The following is a 15,347-nucleotide window of genomic DNA, read 5'->3' as shown; positions in this document are numbered from 1 at the left end:
AATTTACAAATTAACTGTTTCTCATGGTGAAGAATGAATGCATTTATTTTAGTAATAAATAGTTGAATTTTACTATGAAAAGAGTTTACAAAGACATGTTTTATCATGCATTTCTGTGAAGCTTTGTGGCGTCTCTGATGAAAAATATTTTTGGTTGCGTTTTCATTTGCAAATTTTTATTTCATCTGCATGTATCAAATTGTAAACCTGTACAGACTGATAAGTAAAAGATTAAGCCAGAACCTGACTATCCATACATTTGAAGTAAGTGTAGTTAAGTGCATCTAGGAGTAACTGAAACCTTCTATAATGATAATAATCCATCCATTATTTTTACCCGCTTATTCCATTTTGGGTCACGGGGGTCGCTGGTGCCCATGTCCAGCAATCACTGTGCGAGGGGTGGGGTACACTTTGGACGGGTCGCAAGTCCATCACAGGGCCACATAGAGACAAACGAGACAAACAACCATTCACTCTCTCATTCACACCTAGGGACAATTTAGAGTTACCAATCAGCCTAACATGCATGTTTTTGGTCTGTGGGAGAAAACTGGAGTACCTGGAGAAAACCCACGCATGCACGGAGAGAACATGCAAACTCCACCCAGAAAGGCCCCTGGACCGGGGTTTGAACCAAGGACTTGCTCGCTGAGAGGCAGCAGCTCTACCAGTTGCGCCACCGTGCTGCCTAATAATAACAATATAATACTTTATTTTTATAGCACGTTTTAAAACAAATGTTACAAAGTACTTCATATTAATCAATTAAAACATCATAAATGACACCAGAAACACAAAAAGCGTAATATATCAATTAAAATACATAATAATATAAGAAAACATGAAAATAAAAATATGAAGAAATTCAGATATATTAAGTGCCTTATTATACTCATGTATGTCTACAAATCACTGAACAGTGTCGCCCCCCCCCATCTCTCTGATCTGCTACAACCGTATGTCCCACCACGCTCCCTGTGGTCAGTGGACCAGTTGCTCTTCACAGTTCCAGGATCTCGTCTTAAGCGCAGAGGTGACAGGGTCTTCTCTGAATTAGGACCAAGACTCTGGAACGAGTTACCTCTGCTTATCAGACAGGCCCCCTCCCTCTCGGTTTTCAAGTCCCGTTTAAAAACCCACTACTATTCAGTAGCTTTCAACACCAGATGATCTGTGTTTTGATCCCGTATGCTCCACACTGGTTAGTCGTCATTATCTGCATCGTTTTTTGTCTATATTCTGATTTACCTCGTTTTGTATTTTGCTTTGTGTGTTACCTGTTGTTCTGTCTGTACAGCACTTTGGTTGGCCTTGTAGCTGTTTTAAGTGCTTTATAAATAAAGTGGTATGGTATTATACAAGTAAGTTTTAACTAAAGATTTAAAAGAAGACACTGAAGAAGCCTGTCTAATATTTAGAGAAAGAGCATTCCACAAACTAGGGTTAGATCAAAATAAGTCAAATTTAAATTGGTTTTCCTGCTGGGCTTTTATTTTGTAAAGCCAACACAGGAAGTGGTCGTGTGTAATTCCTCCGGCGTTCAGCGCGCGCGCTGTGTGAGCAGAAGGAGGGGGATAGTCCCGTTAACCGCAGCTCAGGAGCGGACATTTTCACGCTGCTCCGACTCACGCACGGAGCAAAATTAAAAAGCAGACAAGAAAAATAAAGTTAAACAGGTAGGTTTGGTTAACTAAGTCCATGTTTGTCTTCGTTAAACACTTTAAATTAACAGTAACGCTAAAGAAAGTTCATTCCTGTAAGTTAGCAAGATGTTCTTTTTGTTTCCTTTCTGACTAGTTTTTACATTTATCAATGGAGACTGAGGCGACTGTGGCTCTGACGTTTGTTTACTACTTGTAGCTTTTTATTTAGCTCTCATCGTGTTTTGTTGAAGCTAAACTTGTGTAGTTTGTTGTGCTCGGTGTGGTGAAGGCACCACGGACAGCTCCCGAGCGCTCAGCTCGTTTTTCGTTTCAGCTCACACACCGGCCGCCTCTTCGCTCTGACACACACTTTCCTCAGAAACACCCTCAAGTCAGTGAGTTAAACCCGCCACCGGAGGAAGATGAAGATCTGTTCTACTTGTCTCTACAGCTGATGAACTTTTAGTGTGACCCGATTCAAGATGGCCGCCACAGCCAACTCCGTTTAAAACGCATCAAAAGTGACTCCGGTTGAATCTTAAGTGACTCAACACAAACTGTGTCGTTGCACCAGATCTTAGCTTTAAACTTTTACATAAACTGATGGTGTCACTCGTGTCTGTTAGTAAAATATCTCTTGAACCATAGGACGGAGTTGAATGAAACTCTCAGGGAGTAACCAGTGAATCTGCAACCGATTTACTTTGGGACTTAATCCAATTCAAGATGGGTGCTACAGCTAATCAACAGAAGACAACACAAATGTGGCTCCAGCTCAATCACTTTTACAGATATCGAGCTCAAATTCTCAACAAAAGAAGAAGAAACCGTCCAGATGACCTGACTGAAAATTGTTGGATCTTAAACTTTGTGTGGTTGTAGCTGAGCATCATCCTCAATCCTCATCTGAACGCTAATTCATCTCACAAGCTCTCATAATATGACATGAGGTTGTGCATTATGTAACAGTGTGAACGTTTATGAAGCATTCACACTATTGTGATCCAGTACGTTTTCCAGCTACTTTCAGCTAACTTCAGCTGTTTTTTCAGCTGTGCTCTTTTCAGGATCTTTATGCTAACTACAACATTTTTGTGCTTTTTCTCACTTCTTTCTGCTAACTTCTCATGCTCCTTTCAGCTTATTTCAGCAAGTTTCAGCTTTTCATGTTATTTCAGCTACTATTTAGCTGTCTTATGCTAATTTTAGCTTTTGGGAGTGGTGGCGCAGAGAGGTTAGAGAAGTTGGGCCTGTGATTGGAAGATCGTCGGTTCAAGCCCCGGTACAGACAACATCAAAAACGTGGGTGGGGTAGGTGAAGCACCCACACCTGCCCTCCACCCTCATTCGTCCCACTCTGGGCCCTTGAGCAAGGCCCTTAACCCCCACCATCTGCTCCTCCGGGCGCCCTAGATAGCAGCTCTGCTCCACACAGAGGGCTGTGGTAGCTCGGTGGTCTGTGGTTGCGTCAGGAAGGACATCCGGCGTAAAAAATAACTGCCAAGTCTTCGTGCGACTGAGTTCGCTGTGGCGACCCCTTAAAAGGGAGCTGCCGAAAGAAGAAAAAAAAGCTAATTTTAGCATTTTCAGCTAATTCCACTTTTGTTGCACTCATTTAAACTTTTTTCAGCTTAATTCAGCAAAAATGTGCTCTCTCCACTTCCTTATTGTTATTTAAGCTTCTTTCTGCTTTTTAGCTACTTTTCAGCTGGTTTTATGCTAATTTCAGCTTTTTTCAGAGCTTCCACGTTTTTGTGCTCATTTCTGCTTCTTTCAGTATAAACGGGCAAACGTGTTATTTCTGCTTTGTACGCTAATTTAAGCTTGTTCTACATTTTCAGCTACCTTTTTAGCACATTTTAGCTAATTTCATCTGTTTTCAGATAAATTCAAGTTTTTCATGGTAATTTCTGCTACTTTCAGCCCAATTAAATTATTTCTACTAATTTCAACTTGTTATATGCCTTTCAGCTTATTTCTGCTAGTTGCAGTTATTTCAGATACTGTTAGCTGTTTTTATGCTATTATTAGCCTTTTCAGCTACTTCCACATATTTTGCACTCGTTTCATTTTTTGTGTTCTTTCTCCTGCTGATTTACGCTTGTTCTACATTTTCAGCTACATTTCAGCATGTTTATTTTAGCAAATTTCAGCAGTTTTTCAGCAAGTTCTTCTGCAATAATCACACTGTATTTTTGCAGGAAATGCAATTTCTCTAGTTTACAATATGCATTCCTTTAAGCCATGTGTGTCTTTAATTGGCTCTGTTTTCTCTGAGCCTCCTTCTACCCGTGTGTTATGGGAGGAAAATGATAACTAAAGTACTGTTGGTTGCAAGATGGAGCTGATTTGTTCCTGTGAACCCTGGTCAACTTTAAATTTGTGTCTGCCCCTCATTCCCATCCTGCCTTTGCATCTTGTTCGAGTCGGTGAGGAGGTCAAGGAGAAAATGACTCTTAGGCAGGTCAGCACATGCGTACTGTTTTTGTTAGGTGGCCCAGTAACCAGGAGTAAACAGTTAATCCAGGAAAAGAAGGTCCAGCAGGAGCAGCAACCTGATCTGAAATGAACCAGTTTTTCAGCTGCGGCTTCAAATCTGTAGAATAGTTCACTTGTACATGCACTGCTCTGTAAATAAATACAAAGACCTGTGAGACTATTAAAATTTATTTTGACAAAGCTGTTTTTCCACCATGTCGTAATTTAATAAAAAACAAACGAATAAAAACAGCAGAATTTAAGAGCAAAAATTAAGGATGCACGATATTGGATTTTTGGCCGATATCCAATATGCCGATATATTAAAACTTATTTGCTGATAACCAATGACAATACCGATATTTTATATACGTTCCTTTGTCAGAACATAACCTTCTTATTTAGGCTTATTTGCAACAAAAATTGTGTGACAGCTGTAAGAGCTGGCGACATATATTCAGTAACAGTCATATGATACGCATAGCACTTTGACTTATATTAAATGAAAAGTGTTAAATATTTATTAACATTAGTCACCTGTGATGATGTCTCACTTGTGGAGGCTTGTTCCAGGTTCCTAGCTGCAGTGTGGGATCCTCTGCACTCCTGTACATGAAGGACAGACTTTTTAAGTTCAAAGTTTTTGTCTCTCCATTGTGCCGTAAGACTAATCATGCTAACGAGGCTAACACGACGTCCAAATGTCTGTGGTAAAACTCACCCAACAAGTCGTGTTATCAGTTATTAGCTTCTCAATGACGTCAGAAATGACGACTTGTAACTCGGGTAAAGGTACATCAGAAAAATATCTCTGACTGGGGACGATGTAGCGAGGCTCAACGTAGTCCATAAATCTTCGGAATCCGACATCCTCACCAATGAAAAATAAAACTTCCACACCACCGACATTTTGAATTTTCGTCTCCACCGTGAGCTCGGGTAGGCGCACGTGATGTCATCACATTGTGCTACTGCTGCAACGTCATCACGTTGTGCTGCCGCCACAGGCATAACCAACACCTTTTATATCGGCGAGTTATTTTAATGTAATGGTCAATGTCCGATATTGAACTTTAACGCTAATATCGGCTGATACTGATACCATGCTGATAATATCGTGCATCCCTAATGAAAATAGTATGTTTAATGCAGTCTTCTAAATATGCACTGTAAAAAAATAACAAAAACAAACTTAAAGGATTCAAGGTTCTTTGTTATTCGCACCCCGTGTGGTACATGTGGTGGAACGAAATTATGTACACAGGGTCCCAGTTACATCCAACAATAAAATGTAAAAGAAAAACAGTAATAAGACACTAAGCACTAATAGCACAAAAACATCACATCGAACAGCAGAAAGAACATGAGTCTGTGTGAACAGATGAGCACACAACTCCTGTCTAATTATTTTACATAAGCATGCATGAACTAAAACAACATAAATGTACAAAAGGTAGATTTACGGATGTTTCAATGAAAAAAAGTGGCTCAGAAATCAACAGAAAAATCTAAAAGTTTGGGTCATGAGGTTGTATGGATTTTACCCGGTTTATTTCCTTAATTAGTTAATCTTAAAAACTTTTGTCAGCTTCTTTTAAATGTGCTGTAGAAATAAATTTTACATTTACTAATCATTATTTGGTAAAAAGGCAAACGGTGTTACCTTAGAGGGCAGAGCAAACCTTTTCTTTGTATCTGGACTTCTGCTAAGACTCGGGTTGTATAAAATCAGCTTTGTGGTTCCTCCTGCTGTTCTGCATCATCAGAAAAAGGTGAGAAATCACCACCATCCTCTGCGGCGCTGCCACATTTGCTAAAACACACATAACACATATTTTCCTGTCATTTTAGGGCTGTGCTCACATGTCGTTGTCGCTCACTTGTTTGAGCATCAAAATGAGCAGCGAGCTCAGATTGTTCAGTGTTGGTGTCTTTTTTGGTGCTGTCCTTGTCCTGACGAGACAAACTGTGTTAGAACATTACATCACACAACTCTTAATCAACATACATTTGTTTCAATTTTCATTTTTTGAGTAATTGGATACCACACCATACCGCTTTATTTATAAAGCACTTAAAACAGCAACAAGGTCAGCCAAAGTGCTGTGCAGCAAAAACAAAACAAGCAAAGGACACAAGATAAATGCATAGATCCTGTTATGGTCCTGATAAGTCCAGGAGTAAATGGCAAGATGCACAACATATGAAGCTCAGATGATTGTGTAATTTAGACAAAACTTTAATTGTCAATCACCTGAACACAAATGCAAGCTCTAGTTAAAACAAACAAAAAAAGGGAGAGGCGCTGAACCAGCCAGCAGTTAACCGTCGGATTCAGGCTGCACCCCTCGCTCTATGATCCAGGGACTAACCCTACAACCAAAAACCTCAGAGAGCGCTGTGGGACATATGGCTGCAGCAGATCAGCGAGATAGGAGGGATCGCATATAACGTTTTTTAGTCATTTTAGATGCCATGAAGTTTTTTTGTGTTAAGTGTTGAGGTACCACCAAACTCCAAAATCAAACACCAACATAACTAATGTCAACTAATCTACATACTGTATGAGTGAATTTGTAGTAAAGAGCAAAGTTAACTGTGAAGGGAACATGTTTGACAATTATTTTCAAGAACTCGAGATGTTTTGTGGTTCAAAACAATGAAAGTAATTTTCTCTACAATTCATATGCAGCCAGTGATAGTGAGAGAGAAATATCTCTTTGTTCCTGAAGTGACGACTGTACTCAAAGTACTTCCCGACCATGAACAGCCCCCCCCCCCCATACATAAACACACCTCTGCACTTTGATCTGAATGCAGCTTGCTGGTCCTAAGCTAAAGTCACGATTTGATCCCGTTATTGATCAGGCTGAAGTGGTGGAGCTGAAGTAACCTGATGTCCAGCTGCTCCCCACAGATATGTTCCTCTTTTACCTTGATGGCAAGGTCACAGAATCTGCAGCATTGCAAACCTTTTTAATTTCAGTTCTAGGAACGGATCACAAACCTCTTTTTTTAACCAACAAAGTGTTTGTTGTTAGTGTGCGCACACATGTTGTGTATACAATTCAGTTTTTCATACTTTCCTAATTTTTTTTCCAGACACAGTATTTTGTGATCTATCAATTTTTGCATACCTTTTGTTAATTTAACCAGTGTTTCCCCTATAAGTTACTGGCCTTGGCAGGGCACATGTCGGATGGGGGGGTGGTGTGTGGGTCTTCGTGGTGGCAGAGCTCTATGTTACTAATGCCTATGGTTGACGGGAGGTGGGTAGTGGCGTGTGTTAATAATGCTAAGTCGAAGCCACTTATCCTGTGGCTACCATGTCCACTTCACATTGGGAAGTAAAATAATTTGAGGGTAGATTTTGGTAGGCAGGGTTAGAGTTCGGTTCTGTTGACAGGGCGGGGCACCCACCTTGGATATTGGTAGGGGAAACACTGATATGTCAAAATATTCAACACATTCAAGAGTTCAAGTGCTGTGACTTTTGGTTTTTGCAGCTGTCATATGTTTTCATGTATTTAAATTTATTTACAAATACATCCTTTAAAATATGCTTCAGCAGAGTTTTCCTACTTTGTCTTATTTTCCTATTTATTTTTTAAGCTACATTTTTGATACTTTAGCATACACTAGCTTTTTACTTTTATCCTTTAGATAGCACTTTGCTACTTTAGGTTTTGGCTCATCTTTTGCTACTTCAATTAGCCATTTGACACTTTCAACTAGCTCTTTGTCACTTTTAGCCTTTTGTAGCTTTATACTACTTTAGTTTTTAGCGCTTCTTTTTAGTTAGCTATATAATACTTTCAGCTTACCCTTTGCTGCTTTTAAACATCAAAAGGCATGGATCTATCTAGACAGCAATGCATTGTAAAATACTGACAATAAGCATGTGCATTTGTAGCTGTAAAAAGGTAAATGGGAAAGGTGATTTGTCTAGTTCCTTGTTTACTGCTCTACCTTTGCGTACACATAAGAACTTTGCATAACAGGTTAAAATGTATAAAGCAGCATGCACACTTCTCTGCTTGCTCTCGACGAGGACAGCTGCTTTCCTTCCTGCTCCTGCCCTCCCTCCTGCTTTGCTCTTTGTCCTGTGATTCCTATCGGAGCCTCTCACTACATATCCAGGGAATTGTAAATTATGGATCTGGTCAGCTGGTCTCTCAACGCAGTTGATAAAATTTTCTCGATGAGAAGACAGGACGAAGCAGAGCCCTCATGCCCTCAAGGGACACTCGCAGCTGGATATTCTATGGATTCTTGGGGACAGTGGAAGATGGTGTGTCTGTCTGTATTGTCTGTTGAGGATGATGAAGACACGTACATAGTTGGATTCATGATAACAGGATTTCTGCATCTTGGAGTCAGCAGTTACCTGGCTTATCAACAAATGCAGAAAATCTCAGCAGCTGTTCTGGCCTTGGTAAAGCTGCCTGGCTTGTATGAAGGAATGTACCAAGTGGTAAGCTCTCAGACTCAGACACTGTATGAACTGAGCAGTAAGCTGGATGTGATTTCTGAGAATCGTAGGCCACTTGCGGTTCCTGGGACTCACTAGCGGGAAGGATTCGACCTTGGAGAAGGCTACAAGCTCGGCCCGGCGGTGTTGACCACAAAATTTGGCTGTTTGGAGTCGCCATTGAGATGTAGCCGCAGAACTTTGAAGGCAGACATGGAAATCAAGTAGTCTACCTGACCCAAAGTAATTGCGTTATCTGAATTTGGTTTCTCCACTCAGTCTTGATTTGGCCAGCTATCTCAAACTTCTCCTGGTTGTTTATGTGAACAAGAAGATTTTATTTATTTATTAACCTTTATTGAACCAGGCAAATCCCATTGAGATCACAGATCTCTTTTGCAAGGGAGGCCTGGGCCTGAAGGCAGCCTAACATGCACGTTTTTGTTCTGTGGGAGGAAACTGGAGTACCCGGAGAAAACTCACGCAAGCACGAGAAGAATATGCAAACTCCACACAGAAAGACTCCATGTCCAACCAGGGATTGAACCCAGGACCTTCTTGCTATGAGGCAACAGTGCTAACCACTGAGCCGTCATCCCCCCCTTCAAGGACATACGTGGATCTGTGTCAGAGTTGAGCCAGCTGATAGACACTGTGCCATCTTATCAGGACTATGAAACTTTCTACCAGTCCACGGGCAACTCACTGCCCTCATCAGCCTCCTCATTCATAAATTAATTATGACATCATTATGTCTGCTGTTTATGTGCAAGGTCTTTTTTCCCCCAACTCTCACACTGTGCCCCGGCCAGGACATAGTGCAAGATACGATTTTTTTTTTAATCTCCCCCTCGTGTTTTCTCTTTTCCTTACTTCTGTCTGTGTATGTAAAACAGGTCTCACTTGTAAATGAGTCTCAGAAGCTCAATGTGAGTAATCTATATAAATAAAGGTTGATTGAAAACTTTGTATAATAGATTGACATGTAAAAAGCAGCATGGCATCCATCTTTAGGAGCATGCTGACAGGTGTATTTATCATAGTGTTGTATTTCTGTCTCTGAGCTGAAGTGAGTGAGCGACATGAAAAGCTGAGGTGAAATGAATGAAAAGGAAAAGCATGTATGATGTAAAGAAAAGAGACTGAGCGAGAGAGAGCTGTATGAGTTATGTAAGTGTTGAAGTGTGTGTGTATTCTGCATGCCTACAGATTAATCCAGTGGGTTTTATCCTGACTGAATGGGACAGTGGGGCTTTACAGTGATTATCCCTGCAGGCCGCAAATGATTGCTTTGAATCTCCTGTATGTCCCACTCTGTTATGTTGGCCTGACTGCATGCCGTTCTGTCTGTCTGCTACATTAAGATTGCACTGACAGGTTCGCTTAAAGTTGACATATCAGGGAACGGAAGAAACTGTCTGTAAGTTTCTGCTACAAGTTGTTGCTTTATTTGTAAAACGTTTGACAGCACAGTCTCTTTAAAAACATCAAAATTGTTTAAAATCAAAGACCTAGTAAACATATGATGAGTAAAGCTTAATATGTTTATTCTTCCTTTGTTACAGCTAACATAACTGCTTTATATTTGTCTCTTTATATTTTTCTTTAATCTGACGACTGCTGTAGCCTTTTGCCCGTCTCTCCTTCTTTCAGTTATGTAACAAAGACATTTCAGAAACTCTTTCTGCCTTATAATCCCCATTTAGACGAGTCAGACATGGATAAACGACAGAAACCTGCAGCCTTTCTTTGTTCTGATTCTTGTAAAGTTGTTCAAATCCAAACCTGCCATTATAAAAGGCATTTTAGCACAAGTGGTGGCACTTACACCTCTTTTCTTCATCACTCAGAAGTAGGTGCATTTTTAACAAATGAAAACTAAAAAGTTTTTTTTTCTGTTCTCCTAAATAACACATGTTTAAGTGTTTGGGGAAAACAATTCTTGATAGTATTTTTCTAATGGATTGGCCTTTCCTCCAGATTTCCTCAGTGATTTTCCACAGCAGATTTCTCTCTGTGTGTCCCTCCTGCCTCTCCGTAGGGAATGTTTTAATTCGGCGAGGCCATATTGTCACAGCAGGCGTTGCTGTCGGCAGGAAATCAGCTCGTTCCATTCGCACTCAGCCTCTGCGTTTAACCTGGATGGAAATCGTGGTGCTTTAAGATAGAGCTGTTACATGAACATTTGGCATCAATATTTACAATAAAACCTAAACGTTTTACAGAAAACTTAGTTATCTTTAGACTTACCGGTAGTTCCTTTACGTACAAGAACTAGAAGTTGATTTGATAAAAGTAAACATGCAAAGACACAATGACACCAGAAAATATATACGTTTTTAAAATTGATTATATAACATTGATTCTTTTCAGATTTAATGCAAAATACTGCTCTTTCAACTAACTAATACTTTTTATGCCCTTTTCTAATATATTTTGATGTCAAATGTATTTTGCAGCATCTTAAGTTGTTTGAAACAGATTTCCTGATAGTTTAATCCTGCTGCAGAAAGTTACAGCTGAGCTGTACCAAAGAGGTAGAGTCATAAAGAATGAAAGCTGACATGTCATGTATTGCTGAGTGCTGTTTTATTTTCAGTGTAAACATTTTGGTTTTAATGTTAAAATGAACATAGTATGATAAGTTTTATGTTTGTTTGATTAATGTTTGTTTAAGAGCTGGGAAGTTGGCACTGGTTCGAGCGTTCAGTCACTCTCGCGCTGTCCGTGGTTCTGAAGAGGGAAACTCTCACACTATGAGAGTTAATTTAAGATTATAGTTTCTTGATTAGATTATAATAATTATTAACCTTCTTTTGTCAAAAGTGAAGAGAAAAAAAAAACTAGATCATGCATTTAAACAATGCTTTAAAAAGTTTCCCTTTTTTTTTATAGATCTGTGCTGTTATAGAGGATCACATCTAAACTCCCAGAGCCTTTTCTGGATTGCAAGTTTATGACCATTTGACCGTTGCAGTAAATCTGGCTTTTGTATGAATAAAGAAAACTAGTCTGTGTGTGTGTGTGTGTGTGTGTGTGTGTGTGTGTGTGTGTGTTTGCAGTATGTAGCCAGCTGCTTGGTGTATTAGCAGTCAGGCAGAAAGGAGGGGGCCCTGGTAAACTATGTGAAAAGTTTAGGCCTCAGGCTGTCCTCATGCTTTCTGGTCAATGCATATTTGGAGTTATATTTACAGCATTTAGGTCAGAATGTGTTTACACCAGAGGTTTGGATTTTTGATAAAACTGCGCTAAATAAAATTAATGTTGCCCGTTGCCATGAAAAGTGGGCAATAATAATGTACCTCATCACTTTGAGTCTTTGTGGACACATTTTATTCTTCTGTGTCAGTCCAATCAGGCAGAGTAGAAACTACTGAATAGTCATCAGTGAAAACTACACCCTTTGTGTCTATGTTTGTATGAACATTTCTCTGTGTGTTTATTGATATAAAACTTCATGCTCAATAATCCGGGTAAAATTTTCAACAAAGTTAAGTCAGGTCCTCTGGACGGTTTCTTTTTTTGTTGACACATGTCGTCCTTCATCTAAAGGACTTAATCAGTCTGAGGAGCCACAACTAACTCCGTCCCATAAGTGGCTTACTCACATAGTGGGCCAACCAGTTTTATGGTGATAAAATGCTTTTTAACCTGGATTATTGCGCATGAACTTTTTTGTTTTTAACTACTTTAGGCTGTGGTTGCCTCAGAGGAGTTGACAGGGGAGAGGGCGGACTCCAGAAACCATCTTATCACCTTAAAACTGGTTGACCCACTATGTGAGTAAGCCACTTATGGGACTGAGTTAGTTGTGGCTCCTCGGACTGATGAAGTCTTTTGGATGAAAGACGAAACATAAAAAAAAAAAAAAATGGTCCAAATGACCTGACTTATCTTTGTTTTGTAAGTATTGATAGTTTGTTTTCTGTTTCTGTGTTTAGTTAGTTTTAGAATAAAACCATATGTTCAAATTAGAATAAAATAAAGTTTGTGGTGGAATTGGAAACCCTTTTTACAATTCCTTCTCCACAAATGAACCAAACACAGATTGTCTACAGGAGATGCTTTCCACTGTCAAAAATGATAGAGTAGCATCTAGGTTGTAATAACGCAGTAATGTCGACCCAGCTCTACCCGATGAACAACAAAACATGATTCTGCCTTGATGTGGGAAGAAATCAGTCCTGCCCAGCGTTGTTTTCAGTGTCTGAGAAATCAATAACCTTCACATATCTTCTTATTTACAGTGTGACATGATGGGAGTTCATCTTTTTAATTTGTATTTTGTTAATAAAATACACAGGAAATATAAATTAGCAACATATTGCTTTTCTGTTTTGGAGCAACAAATTAGTATCTCTAATGTTGAGTCACAGTTTAATTTATTATCTGCTCGTATAAGAACTAAAGTGGGAAATCGAAACGATCCGCTGTGAGCCATGCCTGCTTCGAATAAAAGATTCATTGAAGGATTCTTTGCCGCTCTCATCCTCAGTGTTTTTGGACACTTTAAGAATTGTACAAGAAAGAGAATTACAGGTTTTCATTGTATTTATTCCTTTCAGATAAGGTCATACTTCTTCACTAGTTCTTGCAGAGGTAAACTATATAATAAAAAAAAATCTAGAGCCAAGGGTTTAGGGTGTTATTCAGTTCTGTGCATTTAGATTTACTCTAAATTACAGAGAGAAAATGAGCAAGAATATAAGGATGCCAATTTCAAGCCACAGTTTTATTATCCCCTCACTTACAATGGAGCTTCAGACATAAACCTCTGAATGTGAAGAAAATGTGCTGCAGCTTCAATATAATTCGTCAGATTTAGGTTATTGCAACTATAAGCCTGTGTGAGAAACGTGCAGCCACATGATTGCCAGTCTGACCTGATTTCCATGACTGTGAGGCTGTGCAGCCTCTCAGTCCTGATGTCCTATTTTCTTCACAAACTTTGTTTAGCTCATACAAACACAGTTCCTGATTGACCTTGGTCTTTTCACTGCAGGGTGGAGGCAGTTTATCATGTCAGGGTGACATTCTGGTGTCTCTTCAGGAGTCTTTTCATCCTTTCAGTCCTGTATTTCATCTGTGTTAGTGGTATAGGTGGTGAAAGTGGTTCAAGCAACTTGTCACTAGATTTGTGCTAGTAAATGCAGCCACAACTGTGTTTTTATGGTATGTCTTAGTGTACTTTGAATGTTTTGCTTTCTTCTCCTGAAGATGACATTTTTAGACAGTTGTCCGAGATTATTTTTGCAGCTTAAATGTGTTCACGTGGCTACAATTACAAGATGAGTCGCAGTGAGGAATTTTCAAAGTCCATATCAAAAGCTTCAGCAAGATATGTTGTTGAAATTTCATGATTTATCACCTGACCTGGAAACAAGCTAGTTTTATTTACAAAAGTTTCTCTGAAAACTGATAAACGTGATATTTCAGAAATTCCAGTCCTATTAAAAAGGCCCAAGCGTCACAATGCTGGTGTTACAGCAGACGTTTGACAAAAATGGGAAATTTCAAAGAAATTAAAAGGATTAGAATCCATCCATTATCTTTGTCCACTTCTTCCTTGTTGGGTCGCGGGGTTCACTGGTGCACATATCCAGCCATCACTGTGCGAGATGAGGGGGGGACACCCTGGACAAGTCTCCAGTCCATCACAGGGACACAGAGACAAACGAGACAAACAACCATTCACTCTCTCACTCACACCTAGGGACAATTTAGTTACCATTCAGCCTAACATGCATGTTTTTGATCTGTGGGAGGAAAACTGGAGTACCTGGAGAAAACTCACGCATGCACATGCAAACTCCACCCAGAAAGACCCCCAGACCAGGATTTGAACCAGGGCAACCAGCTTGCTGAGAGCCAACAATTCTACAGGACCAACTGTGTCACCGTGCAGCCTTAAAAGGATTAGAATAAAAAAGATCATTTCTGAAGATATACCTGTTAGAAAACTTCAATCTAAAGATAGACAAAAAAGATTATATTCTATCTTAGTACCTAGGATTGCTAGATGGTGTCTTTATACACTATTTTAAGCAAATCTCAACTAAAGCAAAAAATAACATTTTGACCGTTTTTCCACTGCAACCTGTGCTTATTCAGACCCATTTTGCCAGTTTGGGTCACATTTTTCCTAGTACACTATATTTAAAGGTTTTACAATGGTGAAAAAAAAAAGTCATTTTGCTGCTCTGCACAGGCGAAATGCAGCTGATTTAACCGTTAAAGTGCATTTATTAAGGAAAAGTTAAACTGAGACACACTTTGCTATAATTTTTGAGCAAACAAATAATTGTTTTAAGGTGGTTATCTTATTAAATTTCAAAGAAATGCACAGCGAGTCCTCCCTCTGTGCGCTCCAGCAGCCACGAATCGGCTTTTGAAGTACAGCTGATTTGACCATTAAAGTGTATTTATTGAGGAAAAGTTAGACTTAGACACACCTTTGCTATAATTTCGAGCAAAAAAATAATTATTTTTAAGTGTTAATCTTGATAAATTCTTGTTAAAGTCCTCCCGTGCACACTCCCGACGCCGCCATTTGACAACCAATCGAATTTAGGCACAACACCTGCTCACGTTTCCGGGCGGTCTGCGGTGACCTATAACAAACGCACCGCGTCAGCGGTGACGCAGAATAGACTTATATGGAGAAGCGAATTATTTATGTTTTACTTTACTTTATTAAACCTATTTGGACTGATGCGACTTATACGGCAGTGTCACATGTACGGCGGAAATAT

At 39.5% G+C, this 15,347-nt stretch overlaps 1 protein-coding gene across 2 annotated transcripts in view; it reads left to right on the top strand.

Moving 5' to 3' along the window:
• Positions 1-1,561: 1,561 nt before the first annotated feature.
• Positions 1,562-15,347, top strand: part of LOC119423714 (synaptosomal-associated protein 25-B) — a 47,806-nt gene continuing 34,020 nt past the window's right edge. For both annotated transcript variants that reach the window (XM_037691123.1, XM_037691131.1), the window contains exon 1: positions 1,562-1,679. The gene's annotated coding sequence lies outside the window, so the exon portion shown is untranslated. The remainder of the gene's footprint in view (positions 1,680-15,347) is intronic.

Source organism: Nematolebias whitei, chromosome 2 (genome assembly GCF_014905685.2).
Source record: "Nematolebias whitei isolate Nwh7 chromosome 2, NemWhi1, whole genome shotgun sequence".
Lineage (NCBI taxonomy): Eukaryota > Metazoa > Chordata > Actinopteri > Cyprinodontiformes > Rivulidae > Nematolebias > Nematolebias whitei.
This window is presented reverse-complemented; position numbering and strand designations above follow the sequence as displayed.